This window comes from Copadichromis virginalis, linkage group LG22, assembly GCF_057382275.1.
Source record: "Copadichromis virginalis isolate Kocher_CV1m ecotype Utaka linkage group LG22, C_Virginalis_male_GT1.1, whole genome shotgun sequence".
Lineage (NCBI taxonomy): Eukaryota > Metazoa > Chordata > Actinopteri > Cichliformes > Cichlidae > Copadichromis > Copadichromis virginalis.
In genome coordinates this window covers 36,694,008-36,706,553 of record NC_140638.1, presented here as the reverse complement: position 1 = coordinate 36,706,553, position 12,546 = coordinate 36,694,008, and the positions used below count along the sequence as shown (strand labels likewise).

At 44.8% G+C, this 12,546-nt stretch overlaps 1 protein-coding gene across 11 annotated transcripts in view; it reads right to left on the bottom strand.

The window, feature by feature from the left end:
• Positions 1-10,756, bottom strand: part of epb41a (erythrocyte membrane protein band 4.1a) — a 54,693-nt gene extending 43,937 nt beyond the window's left edge. For 9 of the 11 annotated variants that reach the window (XM_085446826.1, XM_085446830.1, XM_085446835.1 and 6 more), the window contains exon 1: positions 10,607-10,756. The gene's annotated coding sequence lies outside the window, so the exon portion shown is untranslated. Of the gene's footprint in view, positions 1-10,095; positions 10,199-10,606 lie in introns of those variants that run through there. The other 2 variants (XM_085446827.1, XM_085446828.1) reach the window with 2 other exon arrangements.
• Positions 10,757-12,546: the final 1,790 nt, after the last annotated feature.

Sequence of the window (12,546 nt, the reverse complement as noted above, 5' to 3'; positions counted from 1 at the left end):
CACTTTCAGATGATGCTAATGGCAACATAAAACTCGTGGTGACTGCTGGACGTGTCACTCTTCTGGCAGAACAGTCGTTTTCCTGTCTGCTTGTCACAGTGATCCCATCCCCAGCTCGGTTTGGGATTAATGTGGTCCTATGGGAATTACACCAGGTGGGTGGCTGCATGACCATCAGCTGATGAAGCACAACAGTCAGAAATGTTGCTGCTGTAGCACCCCCCCCGCGCACAAACACATCCTCCAACCACACACACCCATATTTTGTTTTCAAACTCCATTGCAGTTTATTTCACACCTCAAACATTTAGTAAACAATTAAGCAAATACAAGTAAACTGCAATAAATTACAGGCAGTAATAAAATAAGCTACTAACTCTTTTACGCTGCGTCCACACACAGAGCTGTTTCTGTGTGTTTGGACCTTTCGTCCACATGTAACCGGCGTTTCGAATCACCGAAAACTGAGGTTTTTTTTAAAATACTGGAATACAGAGTTCGTCACGCAACGTCAAAGGTATGCGCCTTTTTCCACGTCACGCTGTGGCCACGTTATTGTTTACATGAGATGAATAGCAGAATGGAGACAAATACTGTTAATCTGACTGTCTGCAGGTTTTACACACAGTTACTGTCCCTCCATTTACAAAGGCTGATTATTTTACATGTAGTTGTTTTTTCCTGAGTAATAATATTCAACATTGCTGTCAACACAGTTTTCAAAAAATGCCCCTCTGTGCAAAATGGGTTCAAAAACATAAACAGCTGTGGGATCCTGTTTGTCCGTGAGTTTGAGAGCCCAGTGCTGCTCCCGACGCAGGGAAACTAATTCTGTCGCAGAGACCTACGTCGGCACTTGTGCAGGTGAAGCCAAAGGGAGGATTTGCTTCACCATATTGTCTAGCATTTGGCTTGGAATGAAGTTGGTTCGGAAACATATTCAGTGATGCTTCATCTCCTGCTTTGCGTTTGCGTGGGCGCCCCGTCAAAAACCTGTCCATGATGCTAGCAGTGTCCAAGCGTTTTGTTTTTGTTTTTTTTCATACCCCTGCAATGGCTCTGCGCCCCCCCCCCCCAGGGGGCGGGCCCCACACTTTGGGAACCTCTGATCATTATTAAGAGATGAAAAGCCATTGAATCAACTGAACATATAGTTTATTATGAAACAGAAAACTAGATTGTTTTTACATGAGTGATCAGTGTGTGAATTCAAACACTTGCTGCATGCAGGTCCTCGGCCTCTTCAGACTTTCCACAGGCATTGCTGCTTTCATTGATACTTTAGCACTGCTAACCTCATGCGATTAGACAAACTTTAGATACAAACTGCATCTTTTGTTTACATTATTTACTCGGGGCTCTGTCTGTTGCCCCACTCAACAGGTTGCAAGTTCAACTGGAACCTGAGATCCACAAACCCGTTACTGCTTTATTTTCACAGATGCATTCAGTCTTTTGTTTCTATTCATGATTTTTCACTTTGGAATACATAAACTACAAGACATACTAACTGGAATTAGCAGACTAATGGTGCAGACTGGTGGAGGCAGGGAACAAACCACCAACCTTCCTCCAGCAGATAACCTGCTCCACCTCCTGAGCTACAGCCACCTCACAGCTACCTTCAAGAAGTTTTTAGTAAAACCACGGCCCTTTCATTCCTACCTCACAGACCGTACGATTGCACAATTGAACTATTCCTTGGAGCTTCGCTCTCCACCAGACTTCTCTGCAATGTGTCCGGACCCAAACGAGCGGCCATGGAAAAATGGATGGGCTTCCCAGTCGGGTTTCTTTTTGTGGAGAAAAATGACAGAACCGCCCGTGCATAGATTACCAGGGCCTGACATCACAATCAAAGACAAGTATCCACTGCCTTTGATGAACTCCATGTTTGACACTCTTCACGGAGCTGCTATTTTTACCGAACTCGACCTCCGCAGTGCATCCGACAAAGAGATGAATGGAAAACCGCATTCAATACACCACTTTGAATACCCGGTGATGCCGATTGGGCTAACCAACCCCCAGCCATCTTTCAAGCTTTGGTATGTTCTCAGGGATTTTGTGGACAGGTTCGTGTTTGTTTACCCTAGATGACATTCAGATATTTTCCAAGACTCTTGAGGAACACCATGTGGCTTTTCTCACGTCATCTCGAGGAGAACTATGATGTGGGTGACAGGGAGGTGTTAGTAGTAAAGCTCGCTCTGAAAGAATGGCGGCATCTGTTGGAGGCAGCCAAGCAGCCGTTTGCTATCTGGATGGATCATAAAAACCTAACTTACCTGAGGACAGCTAAGAGACTGAGTGCACGGCAGGCACGTGGGTCACTGTCTTTGCCAGGTTTAACTTTTTTATTTCCTACCGTCCACGCTCACGGAGCATCAAAGCCAATGCATTATCACGCCAGTTCGCCACCGACACAATCGCTCTGAGGTCCCAACCATTCTCCCCGCTACAAGCAAGATTGGGTTCATTGCCTGGGATGTGGAGGTCGCCATTCGCCGGTACTGGAGATTGACCCTGATCTGGGTATTGGTCTCGTGAATCGGCGCTATTTACTTGCAGCAGCCCGTTCCACAATTCTGGACCGGGTTCACGCCGCCAAATTCTCATGGCAGACCATTCCATTTCCCCATCATGTCACGCTACACCTGCAAGCCAGTGAGCCACTAGAAAGCCATTCAGTTGCCTTATTACCTCACTCAGCATTTCTCTCCCTCTGTTTCAGTGACCTCTATCCCCGACCCACGAGCCGTGACTGCTTCAGACTCCTGTTAGATTCTCATTTCATGTTTCCGGTGCTTAAGTGTTACTCTTGTGTCTTTGTAAATAAAACCTACCAGTTTGCCTCTGTCTGTATTTGGGTCCATTTTCATGCACTAGCCCCTGCTGCCATAACAGGAATATTAGTCTCTACTATTTCAATTTGTCAGTTAAAATTAGAGATGGACCGATCCGATATTACGTATCGGTATCGGTCCGATACGGACCTAAATTACTGGATCGGATATCGGAGAAAAATAAAAAATGTAATCCGATCCATCAAATATCACGAAAGCACCTCACAAAACTTGCAACACGCCGTAACTCACCTCAGAACGTTAGCACGTCGGAGCAGTATGCATCACGTGATAGAGCGGCTGTGGCATGCCGGACCTGTCGGTGGTCTGGATAGCATGTGGAGCTTCGCTAGCAACCCGGCATTTCATCTCCGACAAAGTTATCCCCGAGAGAAGTAAAGCAAGTGTGTAAGTCCATCTCTGAATGTTTGTAAAGCATTCCTGCATTAAGCTTAACGAGCGACTGCCTCTCGCTCTCCGGCTGCTACTTCAATCATGAAACTGCTTAATGATCAGCTGATCGGCTTTTCTGTCGCGAGTCCGTGTAGTTGTTGTTTTAAACTTGAGTATGAACTTATACAAAATGCAGCAAGATATTTAAAAAACAGTTTTGTTGATTAAGAAACACTATATCGGATTCATATCGGTATCGGCAGATATCCAAATTTATGATATCGGTATCGGTATCGGACATAAAAAAGTGGTATCGTGCCATCTCTAGTTAAAATCAGGACAGACAGGTTGTAACACCTACAGGCACATAAAGTTGATGGTGAGAATCCTTTTCTGGCTTAATACCAGGACCAACACTTCCAAGACACTGGAAGCTAACCCACCTAAGTAACTAACCAGAATCTTTATGTAAAAAAGTCAAAAGTTAGTGACCAGGGTTCAGCGGGCAACTGGAGAAAATATATTTACATCCATGGATGAACAACGTTGTTCGTGCATTATCATCTCTGTACTGTGTTTTACTGCTATTGGGTCATAAACTAGATCATTCAATGACTTGACATTCTGACCAGAAGAGAAAATGGTAAATTAATAAGATTAAAGCACCGCAACAGTTCCAAGTCAGCAAGAAACAGAAGGAGACCACGGTGGTGGATGAAGTCCCCAGGGTGGAGAAGGAATGCTTCTTTATAAAGGTAAGAGGTGCCAGGGCTCCTGGACGTGATGGGACACCACTTTTAACAGGTGCCTCAGATGGGCAGAGATCTGAAGGATGCCAGACAATAAGCTCAGGTTTCTCATAAGTGCTGCCTACAACTCCCTTCCATAGCCCTGCCTGTTTAGTAGTGCTTACTATGGCAGCTGGCGTCCTGTAGGCAGGACAGCATGGCAAGTCTGCATGTTTTCATAACAAAAGGACGCAACAATGAAAAGGAGAAAAGATGGCACTGTCCCAGGGATGCTTCGGGTGGCAAGGAAGTCAGGAAGTCCTCAAGATGTGTAGTGTGATGGCATACTTCAGAGTCAGCTATCTATTATTGTAGGATCTACTGTACAATACAAAGCGCCTTGAGGCGACTGTTGTTGTGATTTGGTGCTATATAAATAAATGAATTTGGAGAAACAGCCGTTTACTCTCACACACTGAGATCTGTCAGTTAAAAAGTCTAAAATCCAACCAACGAGATTAAAATCAAGTTTAAACTGGTTAAGAAGTTTATCGACTAAAAGATGTGGCTGGATAGAATTAAAAGCTGAAGAAAAATCAATAAATATGGGCCGAGCATGAGCTTTAGCTTTAGCATGATGTCAGCTGGTAAAGACTGGCAGATATTTGGTGAACCTCAAGGAGAAGCTCCTCTTCCCAAGAGATATAACAACAACTCTCCGCAGATAGAGACGACCGAACTGGCAGAGGCCAGGCACCTGACAGCAAAGCCAGGATTTACCCTGTGGAGGCTGGGTGTCAGGACATAGTGGGCAAAGCAGCTGTCCAGCTACTTCATGAGTGACCGGCCCAAACCTGCAGAAAGCCATGAAGGCATTAGGAGAGGAGGCTGAGAAAGCAAGCTTTTGGCTTTGGCTCTGGTGGAAGGATGTCAGTTAGCAGGCAACACCACAGTAAAGGCAGCTGCTGGGGGTGCCACAGAGACATCCCCGGTGTGCCACTGCCCCCCACTGGGAGATGTACTGGGATAGGGGGCAAAACATCCATGGATGGCGACCTCCAGTTGATGTGGTGGTGTGAAGACTCCAGTGACACTTAAAGCACCAGGGAACAACTTTGTTAGCTGACCAACGGGTTTCGGCTTGTGGCCTGCATCGGGGTCATCACAAAATACCAAACAGTGTGTGTTTCGATAAAACAAAGAAATACAGGTGAACCAGTCACACATTCACGCATAAACAAGCTGACCAATCAGCATTTAAGGGGGTGGTACTGGCTGATTGGTTGAATCAGAGGCCAAACAGGCTCTGGCCTGAGCCAGGACAGATTTAGGGCTTCAGTTGATGACCTTGCAGCTGACCTTCTGGCACTGGCGGTGACATGACTGGCTCAATGACAAAGCAGGAAACATGCATTAAGCATTAAAACTCTTTGATGTGTAGTATTATTTCCCAGCTGACTGACTCATTCCAGTTTTATTTATCCAAATGCAGTAGCATTTAAAACTATTCTAACTATATATTCTCACAACGACTGTACTGATTCTCATGTATAATTGAAAACTGACATTATTGACATGATGTGAAAACATATACAAAAAAATTACAACTGCAACCATTGCAAAAAGACAAAAACACATTTTTGAATGCACTGAATCTCCAGTTGCTATACAGCCTCAGTGTTTGGATACGCTTACGGTCTCTGATACTATTTTAAGGTATGCTCATAGATTAAAGGTGGAGAGCCAACACGACTAGCACATGAAGTTCCAGAAGCTGCTGGCAGCCCACAGTGCTGAGTGGACACGGGCGTAGCTGCACGAGTGCTGACAGGACAGAGTGCCACAGCTCCAGGTACACTGACGACCGTGATGAGAGCTAAACGCTGTATTTTACAGTTCACATGGTCGGTTTAGTGCGATAAAGAAAAAGTATGCAGATTTAATTTGTGCTGCTGTGTGTGAAATGATGTTGCCAAACACACTGAGCACATCAGGAAGTAAGGAAGAGGTTTCAGCAGAGTTGAGCCGTTGTTCTTAATGAAAGCCTTTCGGTGTTTCTTTGGACATTGGCTACATTTTTAACTCATTTTCAGTCCAGTCCCTGAACATATCACCGTCGCCAGGACAATAGTGTTTTGTTTTGTTGACCTATGAATCAGTCAAACATAAAAAACACACTGAACTCAAAGGATGAACCTGTGATGTGTCTAACACATAACTCAGCAAACAACACATCTTAAACTGTATCTTTAGGCTCTATGTTACCAGCAGCAAAAAAACCGCACAGACCTTTTCTCATTTCTGTGGTTCTATGAAAAATGCCAAAGATAACCCAGTTTGACAAACAAAACATAACAAGGTGATTCCCAAAGAGTTATTAACCGAAATTAGGCAACTCAGCTCAGTTTAAAGGCGAGTTAGTCAAGTACGGGACAAATGAATACGGTGTAGGCCTGGAAAAAAAGACTCCACGATTTAGAATATTGAACATAAAATGATGTTCATTTAGAAAAATATGGTCTAAAAACAAAAAGAATATAAATGAAAAAAGATGATGCGTTGTAAGGTGACCCTTTAACCGGGAAGCACTGGCCCAGAGTTTCTCAGGAACATGCTGCTCACACGTGGCAACACAACAGGATAGCAACAGTGTAACACTCGGCTCAGCACCTCACACCTCGCTAAACAATGGGTGACATCACGGTGGCCATCTTTTATGTACAGTTTATGCTTCAAGCATAAAACGCCGAACACCATCAACTAACTAGAATAATACTGAATCCGTATAAATGAAAGTTACAAGGATAACAAAGAGATACATTTGTGACATGAGACATATTTGGCTTTCTAAAAGAGCAACGATATAAAAGTGACTGCTGCTGAAATATAATCGACATGTGTTTTAAAGCACACTTACTTTTTACATTTACAATTTTCAGAAGGCCCAGTTAGCACCAGTTGGCACCATTATAATGGTTATAAGACACTTCTCTGTCTTCTCTGTTTGAGGTGTGGAAAGACAGACACAGTATTACTGACATTATGTCACAATAACCTGCTCGGGCTCCATGTCTAATGCTCGTCACAGCCCGCAGTCGCTGTGCTGTAGAGCGCCGGCTGTCTTTCCACCCTTGAGAGACTTGATCACCGCCTTGGTCTCGTCAGAAGTGAAGGCACCAGTGTCCACAACGAGTTCATCATTTTTGGCTAAGTCATCATCCAACAAAGGCATATCTGGGGCAGGTTGATTCAGGAGATCTTTGAAGTGCGCTACCCAGCGCTTATCGTGGTCTTTCTGCGTGAGGAGAGGTCTGCTGTCAAGGTGACGGTAAGATCGCGCACGATCTGGAATAGCGTTCTCGTATCGTTCCGATCAGCAGCTTTCCGCTCGACCCATTTGCGTTTATCCCTTCGACAGCTTCGCTTCACCTGCCACTCCTCTGCGGCTTGCTGTTGTTTATTTCATGCCGTCTGATCCCGGGCGATTTTCGCTCTTCGTCGTTCATCGACTAGCTGCCATGTTCGATCTTGGATTCAACGTTCCTCGAAGGTCCCTCTTCACCGACCGATGGCATTTTCGACGCTGGCCACCACGGCGGTTCGAAGGGCAAGTGGAGGAGGGGTTAAATAAGTCAGAGTATAGTGAGATCAGAGCCAAGAAGTGGTAGAAATGCTTTATATAGTGCACAGTCAAACTATATAATGGTGTCTTTGATTTTGTCTGAAAGTACAGATATAGACACAGATTTTAAGGCATGAGGCCTGTGTTTGGGCACATAGTGGCCCAGTACCAACAATCACAGTGACACATCCATATCATTAGGTGGATTTCTAGGTTCAAATTAGGTCAGTGACATGAAGTGATATGACAAGACAGACCAAGCAGTTTAAAAGAGGTGCTAAGGTTTAGGCTGAAAGGAAGGCCTGGTTCACCGGAAACATCAGCAAAGAGTAAAACGTACTTAAGTGTATCTGTATTTCTGACTGCACGGTAGCCTGTGTCAGAGCGCTAAAATTGAGCTTAAGCGCTAAAAGCGGCTTTAAAATAATCTGGGTGGGATTAAAGGCTGCAGTGTGCAGATGTGGAGCACAGAGGATGCTGATGTTAATCAGTAACTACTGCATGAGCCTCCCTCCTCACACACTCATGATCTACACAGTGCCACCGTGTTTGGGGAGAGAAAAAAACATGGAATTCGACCTGACCCAGATGAATCTGTGGCAAGGATTCATCGTTATCCAGCGAAGGAAAAACAAGTTCTGAAACACAAAAACACGTGAATCCATGCACAGCATCTGTGTGAAGAGAGGGCAGTATGAGGTCACACCGAATCAGCAGGCATCAGTGACAACGATGGAGGCAGTCAGCATAGAAACAACACACAGCTCTGAGCATCTGAGGGCTGGGCAGGTAGAGACCATCGTTCAGTTAACAATCGTTTTTATCAATGACCTTTCTTTCTGATGAAAGCAAGACAATAACTAAATAAACACTAATAATCGAAGGAAAAGAAACGATGATGAAATGTAGCAAAACTTTCATTAACGAATAAATAAACAAAAATCCTGGAGAGACAAGATCTCAAGTGCTCGAGGTGCAGAGCAAGGAGTTTGAAAGTGAGCAGGTCAGAAGAAGAACCTCCCTACGGTTAGGTGGACACATTCGATGTGTTTGTCATGAGTAGCACGTTACTGTAACCAGATTACTTTTTTCAAGTAACGGGTAAAGTAAGGGATTACTATTGCAGAAAAAGTAGTTACATTACAGTTACATTCCCGTAAGCACGCTGCGGTACAGCGTTACTAAACTGTGATTTTGTTTGTGAGAGTGTCTCATGACAATGACGTACGAGAGTGTGACGTCCGTGGCAGCAACAGACGTGGATAACATGGAGTGATGGAGAGAGTACGACCGTGCAGCGTTGCGGAAGTAATCAGATTACTGTGAGTTTGAATCTGTTAAAAGTGACACAAACATCAGCGTCTGCTGTTCACTCTGTGTGGGAAGGAAACTTCTTTCTGCAGCGAAAAAATGAAACTTCAAATCTGAGCGAGCAGCGAGCGCGCCGCCACGGCAACGTGACATTCACAGAGAAACCCCCGGACCCCCCACTGACATGACCGCTGTGGGCAAACCTCCACCCGCCCCACTCCTGATAAACAGGTGGCAATAGATTTAAGAGCTGCTGAGTCTTTGATTCTATTTATTTTCTGCTGTGTTTTACTCGCATCCATTTGAAAGAGTGTAAACACAAAACATGATTTTATCTGCTGGAACATGCAGACGATAGGTTTCCATGTTAAACACGTTTCTTCCAGTCAGAGAATGTTGCAAATAATTTAATATTTGCTTGATGCATAAAGTTAAAAAGATGAAAACTAATAAAACAAGTTTAAAAAATACTTTTTCATTGGATTCAGTTTCATATGATGGATTATGCAGAAACAGTCGAACACGGCTGAAAGCTAACACTGTTGCTTTATTACATATTCAGGTTGTAACTCATGTTTTTGAAAAACAACTAAGTAACTAATTACTTAATCAGTAATGTAACAGGATTACTTTTTGGAGATGTAATCAGTAATTAGTAACTAATTACTTTTTTCAAGTAACTTGACCAACACTGCTGGTCACAGAATGAAATATGTTCCTGTGCTCGTCCAGCTTTGTGAGCTCGCTCGCTGGTCTCAGATCAGCACCTTGTGCCTCTGCTGCTGTCACGGTTTGAAGCTTTGTGGTTATTATGAGTGTTATTTGAGTTACTGCTGGCACCACGATACTGACGCTGTTTGAACTTTGACGTGTCTCCGCATTGAACAGCTGAGTTAGATATTTGTGATAATGAGCAGTTGAACAGGTTCAACAGTCACACTTTGCTTCCTTGACAGTGAAATTTTTGAAGGCCTAATAACGCACCAAAACTGCAGAGAGATACTATAAAATCACCACAACCTTGAGAAACAGTCTGCAGACGTGTATCGTGTTCTTTGCCTTGTTTTAGTGTCTGACTTGGAACACTGAATGAATATGAAGTAGCAGTGAGATGTGTCTGATGTGCTGTGACAACAATGAACGTGGCAGCATGTAGCAGACAGCAGCGCTATAAAACCACCGAGAGCATCCACACCTCGTTGCTTTCTTCTGCGGCGCTTGAACTGAAGTGAAGAACTTTTCTCCGTCTCACCGGACAATAATCAAAGAGTCCAGTCCTCATGATGATGATGATGATGATGATGATGATGCGCTCTGCTGTGAGCGCTGCAGGCCTGGGTACCAGAGCGCGGTGCTGTTCATGCTCATAATGTATGAAAGCACGAAACGGAAGCATCTCTTGGTGCGCTGGTTGTGTAACACGAATGCGCGGATTGCGGTGGTCACGGATAAAGAAGTAGTGCATCCGCTCATGCTGTTACATCATCGCCGTATCATCAGACACGACCTTCTACCATGCAGAAATCATCCAAACTCCACTAACGCTGTTTTTCTGACCCGTTTTCCTGCATTTTGCTGCCGTGACTCAGTCAACACTACAGCCCGGCGCTGAGCGTGGGACAATAAAAGGGGCGGTAGGTGTACCTGTCTGCAAATGGCGCTGGATGTGTGCGTGAGCAGCTCGTGTGATGCCGAGGATCACTCACCCGCTCACCTCAGAGCATCCGAAAAGAACAGGTCCTGTTTGAAAGCGGTGTCAGCGTGCACTCGTCCTCACAGGCATCAGTTAGAGAGCGCGCTCATTCATCAGCGTTATCAAGCGGCTTTAACAAAGTGTTTGGGTACCAGGCGCCAGATGGCACTTTGCCCTGAGCGTTGTCTGACAGACAGCGGTACGTGCAGGCTAGAGGTGCATGTAAGGACCGCTTCGTTGTCATGTCAGCGCCCGATCACAACAACAGCCGCCTCATCGTAAGGCAGACCCTACCCTGTCCACATACAGCAGTACTCAACAGCCTTAATATATGCAGTCAGTTCTAGGACCTGCTGCATTCTCTGGGCATACTTATATGGCACTTTATACAACACTCACACATTCATATGAGCACTGTGCAGTAAACCACACTGTAAACATATAACACTATTTATTTATTTCTCCTGATTTGTATATTTGTACACTTAAAATACTGTTCATATGTCTGCGCTGAGTGGGAGCTGCTCTGTATCTCACTGTGTGTATGGTGACAGTAAAAGGCATTCTGTTCTATATCCTGCTTCAGAGAGCAACTTGGTATGAGTATGCTGCTAAGGATATCTGGCATGCAGGCTTGTAGATGTCCTGCTCGACCTCCTGAGCTACATCCAAGTAAATGCAGAAACAATACCACTGCAGCTTAGAAACAACAAAGTAGCTAAAGAGAAAGCCAGCCTGTAAGACAACAATGAGGAACAACACGGCCCACTTTACACCCTCTGCCACCCCCTTCCTTCTACAGAAGGGTGGAGTTTTGAATGTAATGAGACCAGTGTATATGTAGAAGTAGCCAATGCTAGCAGAGCAGACAGCAGCGTTCACCAATCAGAGCTCAGGAAGCTGCTGCTCCTGGCAGAGCTCCACCATCAGTAACCAAGGGTCCCCGCCATGAAATCAGTGCATCCATCATCAGTGAGCCACTGGAAACAGCAGCAGCTAGAAATGAGCTGAAATGATGTACAAGGTTGATTTTCTCTTTCTGATGAAATTTGAAAGCAGCCTGCATCGGACAGCTCGTGTGGCAAGCAGAAAGATCTCACAGGTATCTGGACACTCGCTGTTATATAACAGGCCGTAACAGGCCAACAATCACACGATCTCATGTGAAACAAGATCCTGTGATCCGAGCAGCCAGAGGAGCTCGTGGATGAGCTTTTAGATCCTCTGAGGAAGAGCGCAAACATGCTTATTCACACTTTCTCCACAAAGCAGAATTATTGGTGCGCTGCACGACGCCAGGAACCAGAGACCTCTGACACGCATGTTTGTACGGCAGCTACAAACTAGTGATGTGCGATTCCACTGATTCCCTTTCTGATCCGATACCAAGTAAAATCCAGGGTGGTATCGACGATACTGACCCGATACCACCCTGGATACTCTGTACAAAAACGTAATGTTTCATTGAGTTTCATAATACAACATAGAATTGCATTATTTAATTGTAATAATAATATAGCTTCATAATGATTACAGGACATCAGACTACTTGTTCTCATTGCTTAATGATGCAGAATTATCATATAGAAATAAAAACCTGAAGTTGTGCTATTTGAACACGTAGCCTGCCTGCTGCACTAAAGGACTCCGTGAGAGACGTCTGTCTCGCCCTAGCAGCACCTGTCCCTGTCCTCCACCTGCCCCTGTCCTCCACCTGTCCCTCTCCTCCTCTTCAGTTCGCCTCAACATACGCTCGTCATATTCTGTGATATGATTTACTCTGAGGTGTTTGACGAGGTCAGCGGTGTTACCACAACATCTCACTTTCTTGCCACATGTATCGCAAACCACATTTTGGCTGTTTGTGGAGGTAAAATACGTCCCCACATGACTCCAATTACACTCAGCCATTGTTGCGAGTGCGCACACCAGGGGCTGTGACACAGTTATACA